Raw genomic sequence first — 14,817 nt, forward strand, 5'->3', positions numbered from 1 at the left:
ATCCAATTATAAAGGTAAATAGCCAACTCAGATACTGAAATAAATAAATAAAGTGAAAGGGAAGTTTAAAACAAAGAAATATAAAACCTGGATTGAGAGTCACTCTTAAAACAAGAAGAAATCCTAAATCCTGAGAGAGAGAGGAGAAGATCTCCCTCTCAACTAAATTTAAATCATTGAAAACTAAAATTATGCGAGCTCTCTTTGAATGGGTGCATTCCCACACTTTATAACCTCTGGTCTATACTGTCTGTACTTGGATCTGGGCCAAAAAGGGCTTCAGAATTTGCTGGGGGCGTATTCTGTAAATTCTGATACGTGGCCTCTGTCACGCGTCCGCATGGGTCACGCGGTCGCGTCATTTGGAGCTTCTCCTTGCCACGCAGTCACGTCAGTCATGCGACCGCGTCATGTGCGTTCTGCTTAAGGTGCGCGGTCGCGTCAGTCATGCGGCCGCATCGCTGCTTCTTTGCTTCTGGCACGCGATCGCATCATCCATGCGATCGCATGGATATCAGTTTCCTTAAAGCTCCATTTTGCTTTCTCCTTCCATTTTAGTATGTTTCCTTTTCCATCCTTTAAGTCATTCTGCCTTAGAAAATCTGAAACTACTCAACACACTGATCACAGCATCGAATGGGAATAAAGGTAATTAAAATAATTAATTTTTAAAGCTTAGGAAACATGTTTTTCACAATATGTCATAATAAGGAGGGGAAAGTAAAACCATGCAATTAATGTGAATAAGCAGGTGAAGGATTGTATAAATCACTCAAATTAAGCACAAAAGAACTCATGAAATATGGGTTTATCAGGGGCGCTATTAACTTTTGGTTGTAAAGAAGGCAAAAGAGGGGGGTTGTAATGAAAGAGCGAAAGATTAAAAGAACTAAGCAATAAAAGAACCAAGAGATGCTCAAAATTGTAATTAATGCAAGCAACAAGGAAATGAGATCAAAACTAGTGAAAATGCTATAAACGCAATAAAAGAACCTTGACTTGGGGATGAGTATCCAAGGAATCCTATCATCGCCATAACCACAACTATGATAATTATGATGAGTCTATCTCGCCTAGTTAACCCCAACCATCGAGGAGTAAGTCAAGAAAGCATAACTGACCTTAATCCATAAGTTCTAACTAACTTACCAAACTAGTTGATAAAAGGCTAGCGTCAATGGAAACAAGAGTCAACTAACTACCCAAGAATTATCACTAAATGTCGGGCACTATGACTCTAGTATCCTAGGGACTCAAACCACAAGCCAAGGTGTGAAAATCTACTCAAAATCTAAAGTTGAAATTTTCACAAACACCTTGTGTGCATAAAAGTAAATAATGGGAAATTGCAAGGAAAATTAGAGAACTATAACCAACTATTAACAAAACCAAATATAAGCAAGCAATCAAGCATAAAGGAAGCATGAAACATAAAAGTCATTGATCAAAATTTCAAGAAACATAAAATTTGTAATATGAACAAAGTAACTTGAACCAAGAGAAAATGTAAGTAAAGACAATGTAATTGAAGAGAAAATTGAGAGTACTTACAATTAAAGAAGCAAAATCCAAAAGAAAAGCTTGCTATAAAATGCTACAATGGAGATGGAAATTAAAACCCTAAGAAAACTTTCTACTCTACACTACTCCTACTCCTAATACTATGAAAAACTATGTAAAATTAAACTCCAATGTGCCCCCCTTTGATAAGTGATAAACTCTCCTTTATATAGCACTTCAAAATAACATTTCAGCCTTCCAAAAATGAGCCAAGGGCCTCCAAATTCGCGCAGCACGTGATTCATTAATGAAATCACATGTAGGGACCTGTGCGGACGCATAGACGTGTGTGTCCGCACACGCGGCTAAAAATTCTCCTGTGCGTACGCACAGGTACTCGTGCGCACGCATACGTCGTTGTGTGTGCTTTCCTTGTTTTCTTCATGTTTTCTCCCTTGTACATACTTTCTTCCACTTTTGGCCATCCATTCTTGCCTTCAAGGCCTGAAATCACTCACAAACCATATCATGGCATCGAATGACATGAAAGTGGAATTAAAATTCACTAATCTAAGCATTAAAATGCATGTTTTCACATTTAGAATCAAATTAGGGATCTAACACAAAAGTGTGCTATTTGGGTGCTTAAGTGTGAGTTCATATGCTAGAATCCATTCAAATAAAGCCAAAATACATCGAAAAATATGGACTCATCAGCATCTCCTGATCATCTTCTTGTACCTCTCCCAAGCATCAAACAAGGACTCGCTCTCTTCCTGCCTAAAAGTCTGAACGTCTGTCATTAACTTAATCAATCTCCCCGAGGGAGAGAACCTGTTCAGGAATTTGTTAAAAAGCTTGTCCCAAGTGTTCAAACTTCCTCTGGGTTCAGTATGCCACTAATTCAGTGCTTGATCCCTGACAGCAAATGGGAAGAGTATTAGCCTGAAGACTTCAGGGTCTATTCCATTGGTCTCTACAGTATCACAGAACTGCAGGAAGTCAGAGATGAATTTATTGTGGTCTTCTTGTGGGTGTCCATGAAATTGGCAATTTTGCTACATTAGTATGATCAGGTCTATGCTGACCTTAAATTCATAGAAGTCAGGAGTGGAAAGTGTGTAAGAGCCCAGAGTTCTCCGGATTTGTGTATTTCCTTTCGGATCCATAGTGACTTTGGTGTTCTTGCATATACAAATAAGAGACAAAGAAAAGTGGGAGTCTCTATGTCAAAGCCTAGAGAGCTTCCAGTGAGATATCCAAAAGAAACAAGAATAAATTTTATTTTTTTAAAGAAAAAATTCAAAAATAATTAAAAAAACTAGAAAAGAAATAATTAGAAATTTCAAAAAGTAAAGAATAGAAAGAAAGGGGTTTAAAAATGTTCAAAATTCAAAAAGAAAGAAAGAAAGAAAAACTAAAGAAACTCTAATCTTTAAAATTAAAACAAGATAAAGCAAATAATTAATTAAAAAGGTTTAAAGATAAAGATAGAAGAGTTGATTTTAAAATTTTTTTGAAATTTAAAAAGAAAGAGTCAATCAAAGGTTTTAAAATTTAAATTTGGAAAGAAAAAGTTAAACAAGAAAAGATAAGATTTTAAAAATTAAGACAGGAGATTTGATTTGGAAAAATTTTTAAATTTAAAAAGAGAAAGTCAAAGAAAGATTTTAAAATTCAAATTTTAAAGAAAGAAAAACTAACCAAATACTAAACTTTTAAAATTTGAATTTAAAAAGAAAAATAAGATAACAAATTTTGAAAATTAAAGAAAAAAGATAAGATAAGATTTAAAGATAGAAAATACAAATAAGAAAATTAAATGAAAAGATTACCCAAGGAACACCGAACTTAAAATTTGAATTCAAATCTATAAATTTTTGAAAATATGTTTAAAATGATTATTTTTATATATATTTTTTGAATAATTAAAAAGAAAAGACAATCACTAGACTGACACCAAAATTAAAAGTTTTGAAATCAAAGACACTAAATTTCAAAAAATTAAATAGAGCAAGTGCAAGTTGGTGCGCGAAAATGAAACTCGCACAGCTGAACCGGAAAGTGCACCAGGCCGTCCAAGTAATACCTCAGGTGAGTGAGGGTCGATCCCACGAGGATTGTTGGATTGAGCAAGTTGTGGTTATCTTGCAAATCTTAGTTAGGCAAATAGAGAAAAAATTGTTGTTGTTGTAGGGGCATAAACAAAACAATAAAGAAAGCAATATCGAATTGGTGTAGAAACAATAATGAGAAATCAGTTAAGGCCTCAGAGATGCTTGTTCTTCCGGATTAATACTTCTTACTGACTACTTTAACAATGAGTGATTCATTCAATGGCAAGGTTATAAGTGATTAATCCAGGGCTAGTGGTCATTATTCACCTCTGATCCAAACCAAACACCAGTAGTGGTTATTCAATCTGGACGAGGGTGAAGCTCACGCAATTCATTCTCTGATGATCCTACTCAAAACGCCACAGACAAGGTCAAATATTCCATATTGGAGAATGATGCTCAATATTCTAGCCTTAACGCCACAGAGAGCTCAATTACCCATGACTAACGAGATTTTATGTCATGTATTCCAATTAGCCCAGATAACTTGTTGGAACCTGTGATGTATTCTCAAGCTGTAGCTCAATACTATCCGGCTAAGGTTTCGCAAGAGCTCATGTAGAATAAAGGGTCATAATCTCGTTCCACCCCAGATTCATAAAGATGAAGAACGACAATACATCATAGAATGGAATCAAACATGTATTAAAGTAGGAAAGTAATAATATTAATCCATAGGAATTAGCAAAGCTCCTATCCTTAACTTAGGAAGGTTTAATTGCTCATAGTTACAGAGAAGTGTCTGATTCCCCACCTGTGATGCATGATCCTCAGGTGGAAGGAAGTTCTAAGACTAAACCTAAAAGATATTATTTTCAAAAATTACAAAAAGAAAATAAAATAAGCTAAGAAGTGCTAAAATCCACTTTGGGACCCACTTGGTGAGTGTTTGGGCTAATGCCTGGTGTCTAACTCAACTTCTGGGAATTCAACTTTGGTTTCTGCTCCTTGGCTGGCATTGAATGCTAGTTTTGGGTGTTCAACACTGGTCCTGGTCCTGGTCCTTCTTAGGCGTTGAACGCTAGAAAGGCAGTAAGTTGGGCGTTCAACGCCCGTTTTGGGTAGTCCTTTCCAAAAAAAAGTATAAACTATCATATATTGCTAGAAAGCTCTAAAAGATAGCTTTCTAACACCATTAAGAGCACGTCATTTGGACCTCTATAGCTCAAGATATGCTCATTGGAATGCACAAAGTTCAAGATTTGACATCATCTGCTATCCTTTCTTTGCCTTTGAATCAGACTTTGCCAAAACTTGCCAATTTCACCCAAAAATCACCTAAAATCATAAGAAAAACACAAAATCTCAAAGTAGCATCCAAAATTTGATTTTTTCACTAAAACATACTAAAACTAAAAAAACTTAATAAAATATAACTAAAAACATACTAAAAATGCTGTGAAAAAGGGTATAAGAAATCCTGTCATCAGAATTTACCTCAAAAAACATAGAACTATTGAGGAATCCATACATGTGACTTTTTGCGATTTTAATGTCATTCCTAGTATTGTTTTAGATGATGATGCAGGAAATGAGGCTGAGGAAAGTCCTCAAGTAAATAAAGAAAATAACAATTCAGGTCCTTCTATGGAAACTGTAAGTTCTGTACCTGCTCCTCAGAATGAATGAGACATTTTTGTTTTGTCTCCTAATAATGCCAAAGAAGTCATGACAATGAATAATGCTGAACCAAGTCAAACCTAGCTAAATCCTCAGCCCAAAAGCCTAAAGAGTGAAAGTTCTTAAAAAATTATCCATAGGAGTTTATCATTGGAGATCCATCTCATGGAGTCACCACTAGATCCACAAGCAAGAAAAATTCCCACTCAAATAATGTTGCATTCCTATCCCAAGTAGAGCCTCAAAATGTGAAACAAGCCCTCGAATATCTCTCTTAGGTAAAGGCCATGGAAGAAGAGTTAAGCCAATTCGAAAAGGATGAGGTTTGGACTCTTGTTCCTTTTTCAAATGGTAAGAAGGTAACGGGTACCAAGTGGATATTCAGAAATAAATTAGGTGAGGATGTAAAGTTGTTCATAACAAGGCTAGTTTAGTGACCCAAGGTTACGATCAAGAAGAAAGCATTGATTTTGATGAATCTTTTGCACCGGTAGCAAGAATGGAAGCTACACGGTTGTTACTTGCTTATGCTACCCATAAAGGTTTTAAAATATTTCAAATAGATGTCAAATGTGCCTTTTTGAATGGGTTCATTGATAGAGAAGTATTTGTAGTCCAACCCCCTGGTTTCGAAAACAAAGATTTTCTAAATCATGTTTTTAAGCTAACCAAAGCTCTTTATGGTCTAAGGCAAGCTCCAAGAGTTTGGTATGAAAGGCTTAGTGCCTTCTTGTTGCAAAATGATTTTCAAAGGGGTGCTACCGATACTACTTTATGTGGATGATATTGTGTTTGGATCGATTAATGAATGCTTGTGTGAAGAGTTTGGAAACCTAATGACTAGCGAATTTGAAATGAGTTTGATGGGAGAATTAACATTCTTTCTTAGACTTCAAATCAAACAAACTCCTAGTGGCATCTTTATTCACCAAGAAAAATATGCCAAGGAATTAATAAACAAATTTGGTTTAGAAAACTCCAAATCCATGGGTACTCCCATGCATCCAAATACTAAACTTGACAAGGATGAGAATGGCAAAGATGTGGATGAAACTAGGTATAGAGGAATGATAGGATCACTCATGCATCTTACATCCTCTAGGTTGGATATAGTTCAAAGTGTGGGTGTATGTTCTAGATCTAAATATCACCTAAAGGAATCTTATCTTTTAGCCGTTAAGAGAATTATTAGATATGTAAAAGGCACATCTGACCTTGGCTTATGGTATCCTAAAACTAATGAATTTGGTGCAGTAGGTTATTGTGATGCAGATTATATGGGTGATTGTGTGGATAGAAGAAGCATTTCGGGCATGTGTTGCTTCCTTGAATAATCCCTTAATGTTTGGTCAAGCAAAAAGCAAGCTACTGTTGCTTTATCTACAGCCTAAGCTGAATACATCTCCGCATCTACTTGTTGTTCACAATTAATTTGGCTCAAAACCCAACTTGAGGATTACAAACTAAAAACTAATAGTGTTCCCTTACTTTGTGACAATATGAGTGCAATAAACATTTCTAAAAATCCTATGTTGCACTCAAGAGTCAAGCACATTGAAGTAAGATATCATTTTATTAGAGAACATGTGCAAAAGAAAACTATTGATATTCAATTTGTAAAATCTGAAGAGCAATTGACTGACATTTTCACTAAACCACTGTGTGAAGAAAGATTTTGCAAGCTGAGAACTGAATTGGGAATGTTTGATATTAATTCTTTGTTTAAAATGATGATTTTGTGGTCTCTGTGTTGTTTTGTCTCATAGGTAGCAAGGAGACAAAACTGGGCAAATGATGAATTCTTCAAAAAGAAGGCCTGCGCAAAGCCCAGAAAATTTTTGGAATGAAACATAAAAATTTGTGCCTTAGAGCCCAGCAAGCAGTACCCACCACTAGGCCTATGTAAGACAAGCTTTGTTAACATGATATGGGCTCATTGTTTTAAAGTCATAAATTTTATTTTTAATTTTTTACACTTCATTCCATTCCAAGTCATGTCTGTTTTAATCTTTCATCATCCCTCATGACTTGTCTTTTTAGTTTTCATGTTCTTAAATATTCAAATTATTTTTTGAAAACCGTTTTTCATTAATGGTTTTGCTTTAAAAGAGTAGGTTTGTTCATAGCATTAATGACCGCCCTCTTTCTCCTAACCACTCTCTCTCTCTCCCACTTCCCACGTTCGACGCACCCTCTATCTTCCCTTCCTCATTCTTTTCTCTCAAACATGAGAAAGAAGATTGCTACAAGAAGAAGCACAGGAGCCTTTGTTCCTTCCAAAAATTCTCCTAATTCCAAACAACCACAGTCGCACACACATATACACATTCATTCACACTCCTCTTCTTCTCATTCATCACCATCATTCGAATCCATGGCAAGGAAGGTTATTCACCAAAAGGGGTATTCTACTTAAAGGAGGCTGAATCCTCTCATGGAAAAGGAGGAAAAGCAAAGAGACCCATGCACAAAGAAGTAAACTAACCACCATCACCTCCTCACCATTCCACTCCTCACCCTGTTGGTCACTCTGCTCCAAGCAACCGTCCCTCCAAAGGTCCAAAAAGAACTATTCTTCATAACAACAGGGAGCCTCCCAATCTCGACTCTCTTGAGTTCAATCAAAAGTATGGCAAAACTCACTCTCACTATGATCCACACCGATTTGCTACCTGCGCTGATTACGAGTTTCATAAACAAGTTCTTACAATCCGTAATCTATGTTCTTCCTTAGTTGTTGATCTCGATGCATTATCTGAAAAAGGGATTGATTTTAAAATAAACTTTGATGATTTGAAATGGTCTCCTATTTTCAAAATAAGAAAACCCATTTACCCAAATTTGGTGCATGAATTTTATGCAAACTTACTCTTCCACGAAGGAAAACTTCACTCTTTCGTAAAAAATACTCAGTTTTTTTTTAAATACTGAAACCATTAGTGCTGCCTTGGGCTATGAAGATATAAGGGTAAGGGTGTTCATGTCTGGTAAATGGGATAATCATGTTGGGGACTCTGACCAAGAAGTCTTGGCTCGGGTTTGTAAAAATTTTCTTCTTTGGATGGTACAACTATCACTCATAAGGCCCTAGGACCTGTTAGGGCTCTATTACATCGTCTCATCACTCATATTATCATGCCTCAAAGTGATTTATACCAAAGGATAACTGTTTGTGACACCCTTGTGTTCTATGCTATTTTGAACTCCATTTCCATTTCTTTTGCAAACCTTATGATTCGTCACATGTGGGACTGTGTGAAAAGTGATAAAAAGAGTTCTTTACCCTATGGCATATTTTTGACTTGTTTGTTTGAATACTTTAATATTGATTTGAGCAATGAGCCTATTGAGAACAGGATGTCTACAATTAAAGGTGGTGGTGTACCACAACAAGCAAAAGGTAAAAATGTCAAAGGCACTAGGGCTTCGGCTTCGGCCATGTTTGAAAGTGAAGATGAAAGCCTTTCCTATCCTTTAGTTGCTGGCACTTCTGATTCCTACAAGTATTTATTCTCTGGGATGGTTAAGGATGTCCTACTGGAATTTGCTACCATGACCAAGCAAATGGTCAAATCTAGCAAAGAAGCTCGAAAGCTTGCTATGCAAATGAAAAATCTTGGATGAAGTCTTGTGACAGGGTGGATGTGCTTCTAAAGAACCTAGACTCATTTGACGAGGATATGACACCATCCGAAAAGGAGGATGAATCCTAGTAATTTGAAGAAGAGGAATTTGATGCCTAGTTTGCTCCTTGCTGTCTCTGACTGATTTCTATTTTGATAAACTCTGGATTTGGAACCTTGATACTATTTCCTTTTTATCTTGAACTTTATTTTCAGTTGGATGATTGTAATAACGATTAAATTTTCAGTTTGCGTGACTAAATATTTTGGTTATTTGATATTCTGTGTTTGCAGGTGTCCCTCCTTGATATCAAAAGGGGGAGAAAGCTGATAATGAATTAAAACAATTTAAGTTTTAAGTGATTAGTTTTGTGCTTTGTTTGAAGTAGTGCTCTGTTTTAAGCACTGCCCTGTTTTAGTGCTCTGTTTTAGGCACTGCCCTGTTTTAGCTTTTAATTATTATTTTATCTTTTATTTTTGTAATTTTTATTTACAAACAAAATCTTTTAGGATTAGAATTTATTATCTTATTTTAGTTTCAAATCAAATTAGATTAGATATAAAAGGGAAAAGATTCACCCTTCAGGGGATCTTCGCATTTCCGCACTTTTACACTTTTCAGAACCCTTGTTTTCTCTGCATGTCATGAGCCACTAAACCTTCTTGGTTAAGTTTATGAGCTTTGTTTATTTCTATGGATTAAGACTATTGCTTTTCTATTTTAATTGATGTATTGATTCAGTTTCAAAGATTACTTTTGTTCTTCATTTTATGAATCTAGGTGGAACGAGAGTATGATCCTTATTCTAGATTCATTCTTGTGACCCTTGGAAGAGGTCCCTCACCTGAACACATCTTGAAATTAAATTTCTCCTAAATTTCTAATCACTTGAACTAATATGGATATGTGACAGATAATTCGTTTAGCTTTGCGTAATTAGGGTTTTTGTGACATAAACTAGATTTGAATCTAACCCTCTAATGGGAATCAAGTGACCAAGGGATTGGCAGTTGATGAAGGTTAGAGGAGACTAAATCACTAAGGAATTAGGGTTTAGTCAATTACAGTTTGCCATGAAATGAATCTTGCATGATTAAAATAGTTGGTAAGAAACCTTAATCCAGAAAAGTAAACATCTCTGATACCTTAACTGCTTTCTCTCATTGATTTCTCACCGATTCTCTTATTTGCTTTCTTTACTCTTGAATTACTGTTTAATTCTGTTTCAAATCATTAAACCCACTTTTCTGCTTGCCTAACTAAACCAATCAGTCGACCATTGTTACTCAGTCCATCAGTCCTCGTGGGATCGACCCTCACTCACCTGAGATATTACTTGGACAACCAGGTACACTTGTCGGTTCAGTTGTAGATATTCTCAAAATCTGCACTAATAAGTTACTTGTTGTTTGGTCACTGGTGAGTATGGTTGGACTGCAAACATGGAGAGGGTTATGAAGGCTCATGCCTTGAGAGATAACAGCATGACTGGTTACATATCTAGTAAGAAGACTATATAGATCAACCTTGACATACATCGGCATTATAGAAGAACTGATGAAGAGAACGGAAGCTGATGAAATTAGGCATTTATTTGTTTCTTTTTTTTGTTGAAGTTCATGAGAAAACATGTTTTTTTTTTTTAGTTATTTGTATTTTAATTTGAATTGGCAACTGCAAGTATATGTATTTAAAATTTATTTAGTTGGATTTGAAACAACTTTTTAATTTAATATATATACAATATATTAGCTTATTGATGCATGCGCATCATGTTGTATTTTTCTATACTTTTCACATAAAAAAATGAATTCATAATGATTAATTATCATGTATTTTTGTGCTTAAGTCTTATATTGCTTTGATCTCTTTGATTGATGAATTTTGTAGAAAATGGTAGAGAAAAAAAAAAAGCAAAAAGCACAAAACAACCTCAAAAGAAGAAAAGAGGAGATTTTGGATAGAGCAGCATGGTCAGTATAAATAATAACCTTAGATCCTACTAGGTAGGATCTGAACTTGTCAATGGCATAAACCACTTCAAGTAGCTCCTTTTCTGTAGTAGTGTAGTTTTTCTGCGCATCATTTAATACGCAACTAGCATAGTAAATGACATGCATAAGCTTGTCATGTCTCTGACCTAGGACTGCGCCAAATGTATGATCACTTGCATCACAGATTAGCACAAATGGCAAGTCCCAGTTGGGTGCAGAGATGATAGGAGCAGTGATAAGCTTGGCCTTCAGAGTTTCAAAGGCATGCAGGCATTCTTGGTCAAAGACAAATGGAACATCAGTGGCCAAGACATTACACAGGGGTTTGGCAATTTTTGAAAAATCTTTTATGAATCACCTGTAGAATCCTGCATGTCCTAGGAAGCTTCTGATTGCCTTAACACTAGTAGGTGGAGGCAAGCGTTCGATCACTTCCACCCTAGCTTGATCCACCTCTATCCCCTTATTTGAGATCCGATGCCCAAGAATAATGCCTTCAGTTATCATGAAGTGGCATTTCTCCCAGTTTAGAACTAGGTTTATTTCTTGGCATCTTTTCAAGACCAGGGTCAGATGATTAAGACAGGAGTCAAATGAGTCTCCATAAACAGAGAAGTCATCCATGAATACTTCAAGGAATTTCTCTATCATATCAGAGAAGATGGGATAGCATGCATCTCTGAAAAGTGGCAGGCGCATTGAACAGGCTAAATGGCATTCATCTATAGGCGAATATGCCAGATGAACATGTGAATGTTGTCTTCTCTTGATCCTGTGGATCTACTGCTATTTGATTGTACCCGGAATATCCATCCAGGAAACAATAAAAAGCAATAAAGCATGACCTGCTAGTCTTTCTAGCATTTGGTCAATGAAGGGTAAAAGAAAGTGATCTTTCCTGGTGGCATCATTGAATCTTCTGTAGTCAATACACATACACCATCCTATAACTATCCTTTTTGGGATCAACTCATTTTTTTCATTGTGAACCACTGTCATTCCTCCCTTCTTAGGAACAACCTGGACAGGGCTCACCCATGGGCTGTTAGAAATGGGATAGATAATCCCAGACCTCCTTCTGCACTACTTCCTTCATGGCTGGGTTCAATCGCCTCTGTGGTTGTACCACTGGTTTGGCATTATCCTCCAGAAGGATTTTATGCATGCATCGAGCAGGGCTAATTCCCTTAAGGTCACTTATAGTCCACCCAAGGACAGTCCTATGTGTTTTAAGCACTTAGATTAGTGCTTCTTCTTCCTGTGTGTAGAGCTTATGATCATAGGATAGGTATCTCCTTCTCCCAGAAATGCATATTTCAAGGAGGAGGGTAATGGCTTAAGCTCAAGCTTAGGTAGCTTCTCCTTTTCTTCAGAGGTTTCCAGAGGTTCCTCTGAATCAGGCTGAGTATCATCAAGGATGTCATCTAGCCCTACCTTGAGTCTTTCGACCATGTTGACCTCTTCCACTAGGAAATCAATGGGGTCAATGCTCATACATTCCTCAAGAATGTATGGATGCTGCATAGCCTTCACAGCATTTAGTACGAACTTTTCCTCGTTAACTCTCAGGGTTACTTCCCCTTTTTCAACATCAATGAGGGTACGTCATGTAACTAGGAAGGGTCTTCCTATGATAAGGGATGTACTTTTGTGCCCCTCCATGTCCAATACCACAAAGTCAGTAGGAAAGGCAAATGGTCCAACCTTGACAATCATGTCTCTATTACTCTTGATGGTATCTTAATAGACCCATCAGCAAGTTGAAGGCACATGCAGGTTGGTTTGACTTCATCAGTCAAGCAGAGCTTCTTTATTAGTGAAGCTGGTATTAGGTTGATGCTTGCTCCAAGGTCACATAGAGTTGTCCTTGTACAAGTATCACCTAGAGTGCATGGTATCATAAAGCTTCCAGGGTCTTTAAACTTCTCTGGTAAGCTGTTCTGAATGATTGCACTACATTCCTCAGTGAGGAGGACTATTTGTGTCTCTCTCCAATTCTTCTTATGACTTAGAATGTCCTTCATGAACTTTGCATAAGAAGGTATCTGTTCAAGAGCTTCTACAAAAGGGATCTTTATCTCTAGTGTTCTGAGATACTTCGCAAAGTGGACAAACTGTTTATCCCTTTCTTCTTGACAGAGTTTCTGAGGAAATGGCATCTTAGCCTTGTACCCATCAACCTTGGTTGAAGAAGGCCGAATGCCATGGGAGTTGGAAGGGGGGTTGCTGGCTTGCTTAGGAGGGCTGTTATCAATGAATGACTGACCTCCCTTGTATGGGCGTTCAACGCCCATGCTGCTGTCCCCTTGGGCGTTTGGACGCATAATCTCTCTCCTTTCTTGGCATTCAACGCCAATAAGGTCACATTCCTGGGCATTTGAACACCCATTCTCTGTCCTTTTCTGGCATTCAACGCCAGGAGTAATACCTTTCTGGCGTTTGAATGCCCAGTCTCTGCCCTTTCCTGGCGTTCAACGCTAAGAGGGATACCTCTCCGGGAGTTTAAACACCCAGAGTCATTTTGTGTAGAGACCTGGTTATCTTCTATGGGCTTTTCGTTTTTATTATACTGAGGTTGGGTGTTTAAGGTTTTCCCACTCCTTAGTTGGATAGCCTGGCATTCTTCTGTTATCTACTTAGATAACTGCTGACTTGTTTGACTCAACTGGGCTTCTACATTTCTATTAGAAGTCTGAATTTCTCGCAAAGCCTCTTGTAATTCCAGCATTTGCTGGGCAAGGGCTTGTAGTTGCTGAGTCAATGGGCCATCTTGCTATGGCGGGTTAGGTTCAGCAACTACTACCTTAACCTCTCCTTTTATAGAGGTCTCAGGAGATGAGTATAGATGTTGATTAGTGACAACTATCTCAATAAGCTCTCGAGCCTCTCCAATGGTCTTTCTCATGTGCAAGGATCCACCAGCAGAGTGGTCCAAGGATATTCTAGCCATGTCTGAAAGCCCCATAGTAGAAGATGTCTAACTGTATCCATTTTGAAAATATTTCAGTGGGACATTTTCTTAGCATCCTCCTATACCTCTCCCAGGCATCATAAAGAGATTCACCAACTCCTTGTGTGAAGCTTTGGATGTCCAGTCTCAGCTGGTTCATCTTTCTTGGGGGAAAGTATTGGTTTAAAAACTTGTCCACTAACTGTTTCCAAGTTTTTTAACTAGTTTTAGGCTGGTTATCCAACCACCTTTTTGTTTGATCCTTTAAAGCAAAAGGAAAGAGCAATAGCCTGTAGACCTCTTGGTCTACTCCCTCACTATGTACTTTATCAGCGATCCTTAAGAAATCTGCAAGAATTTCTGTAGGTTCTTCCTAAGAAAGGCCAGAATACTGGCAGTTTTGCTACACCAGAGTAATAAGTTGAGAGTTTAATTCAAAGCTACTAGCTCTGATTTGAGGTATGCTGATACTTCTTCAATAGAAGTCAGCATTGGGATTTGTATAAGATCCCAGAGTTCTTCTGAACTCTTCATTCCCACTTGGATTCATGATGGAGAAAGGTAGAAGATGAAGAAGGAAGAAGATAGAAGGAGTAGAAAAAGATAAACAATAATTAAAATATTTTTGTCTTTATTTTATTTATTTATTTTATTCGAAATTAAAATTAATTAATTAAAAATAATTTAAAATTTTAATTACTAAATTTCAAAAATAGAAGAGAGAGAGAAGAAGAAGAAAATTTTCGAAAATTTAGAATAGAGAAGAAGTTAGTTAGGAAGTTTTGAAAAAGAAGAGAGAGAAGCTATGTAATTAGTTATGAAAAGATTTGAAAGTAAAATAAGATAAGAGATAAGATAAGACTTGAAACTAAAATTTGAAATTTGAATTTTGAAGTTTTAAAATTTTGAATTTTGAAAAAGTCAATAAGATAAGATAGAGATTTGAAAAAGTTTTTTATTTTTGAAAAAGTCAAATTTTGAAAATTGAAATTTGGAATTTAAAAATTGAATT

The sequence above is a fragment of the Arachis hypogaea genome, chromosome 18 (assembly GCF_003086295.3).
Source record: "Arachis hypogaea cultivar Tifrunner chromosome 18, arahy.Tifrunner.gnm2.J5K5, whole genome shotgun sequence".
Taxonomy (NCBI): domain Eukaryota; kingdom Viridiplantae; phylum Streptophyta; class Magnoliopsida; order Fabales; family Fabaceae; genus Arachis; species Arachis hypogaea.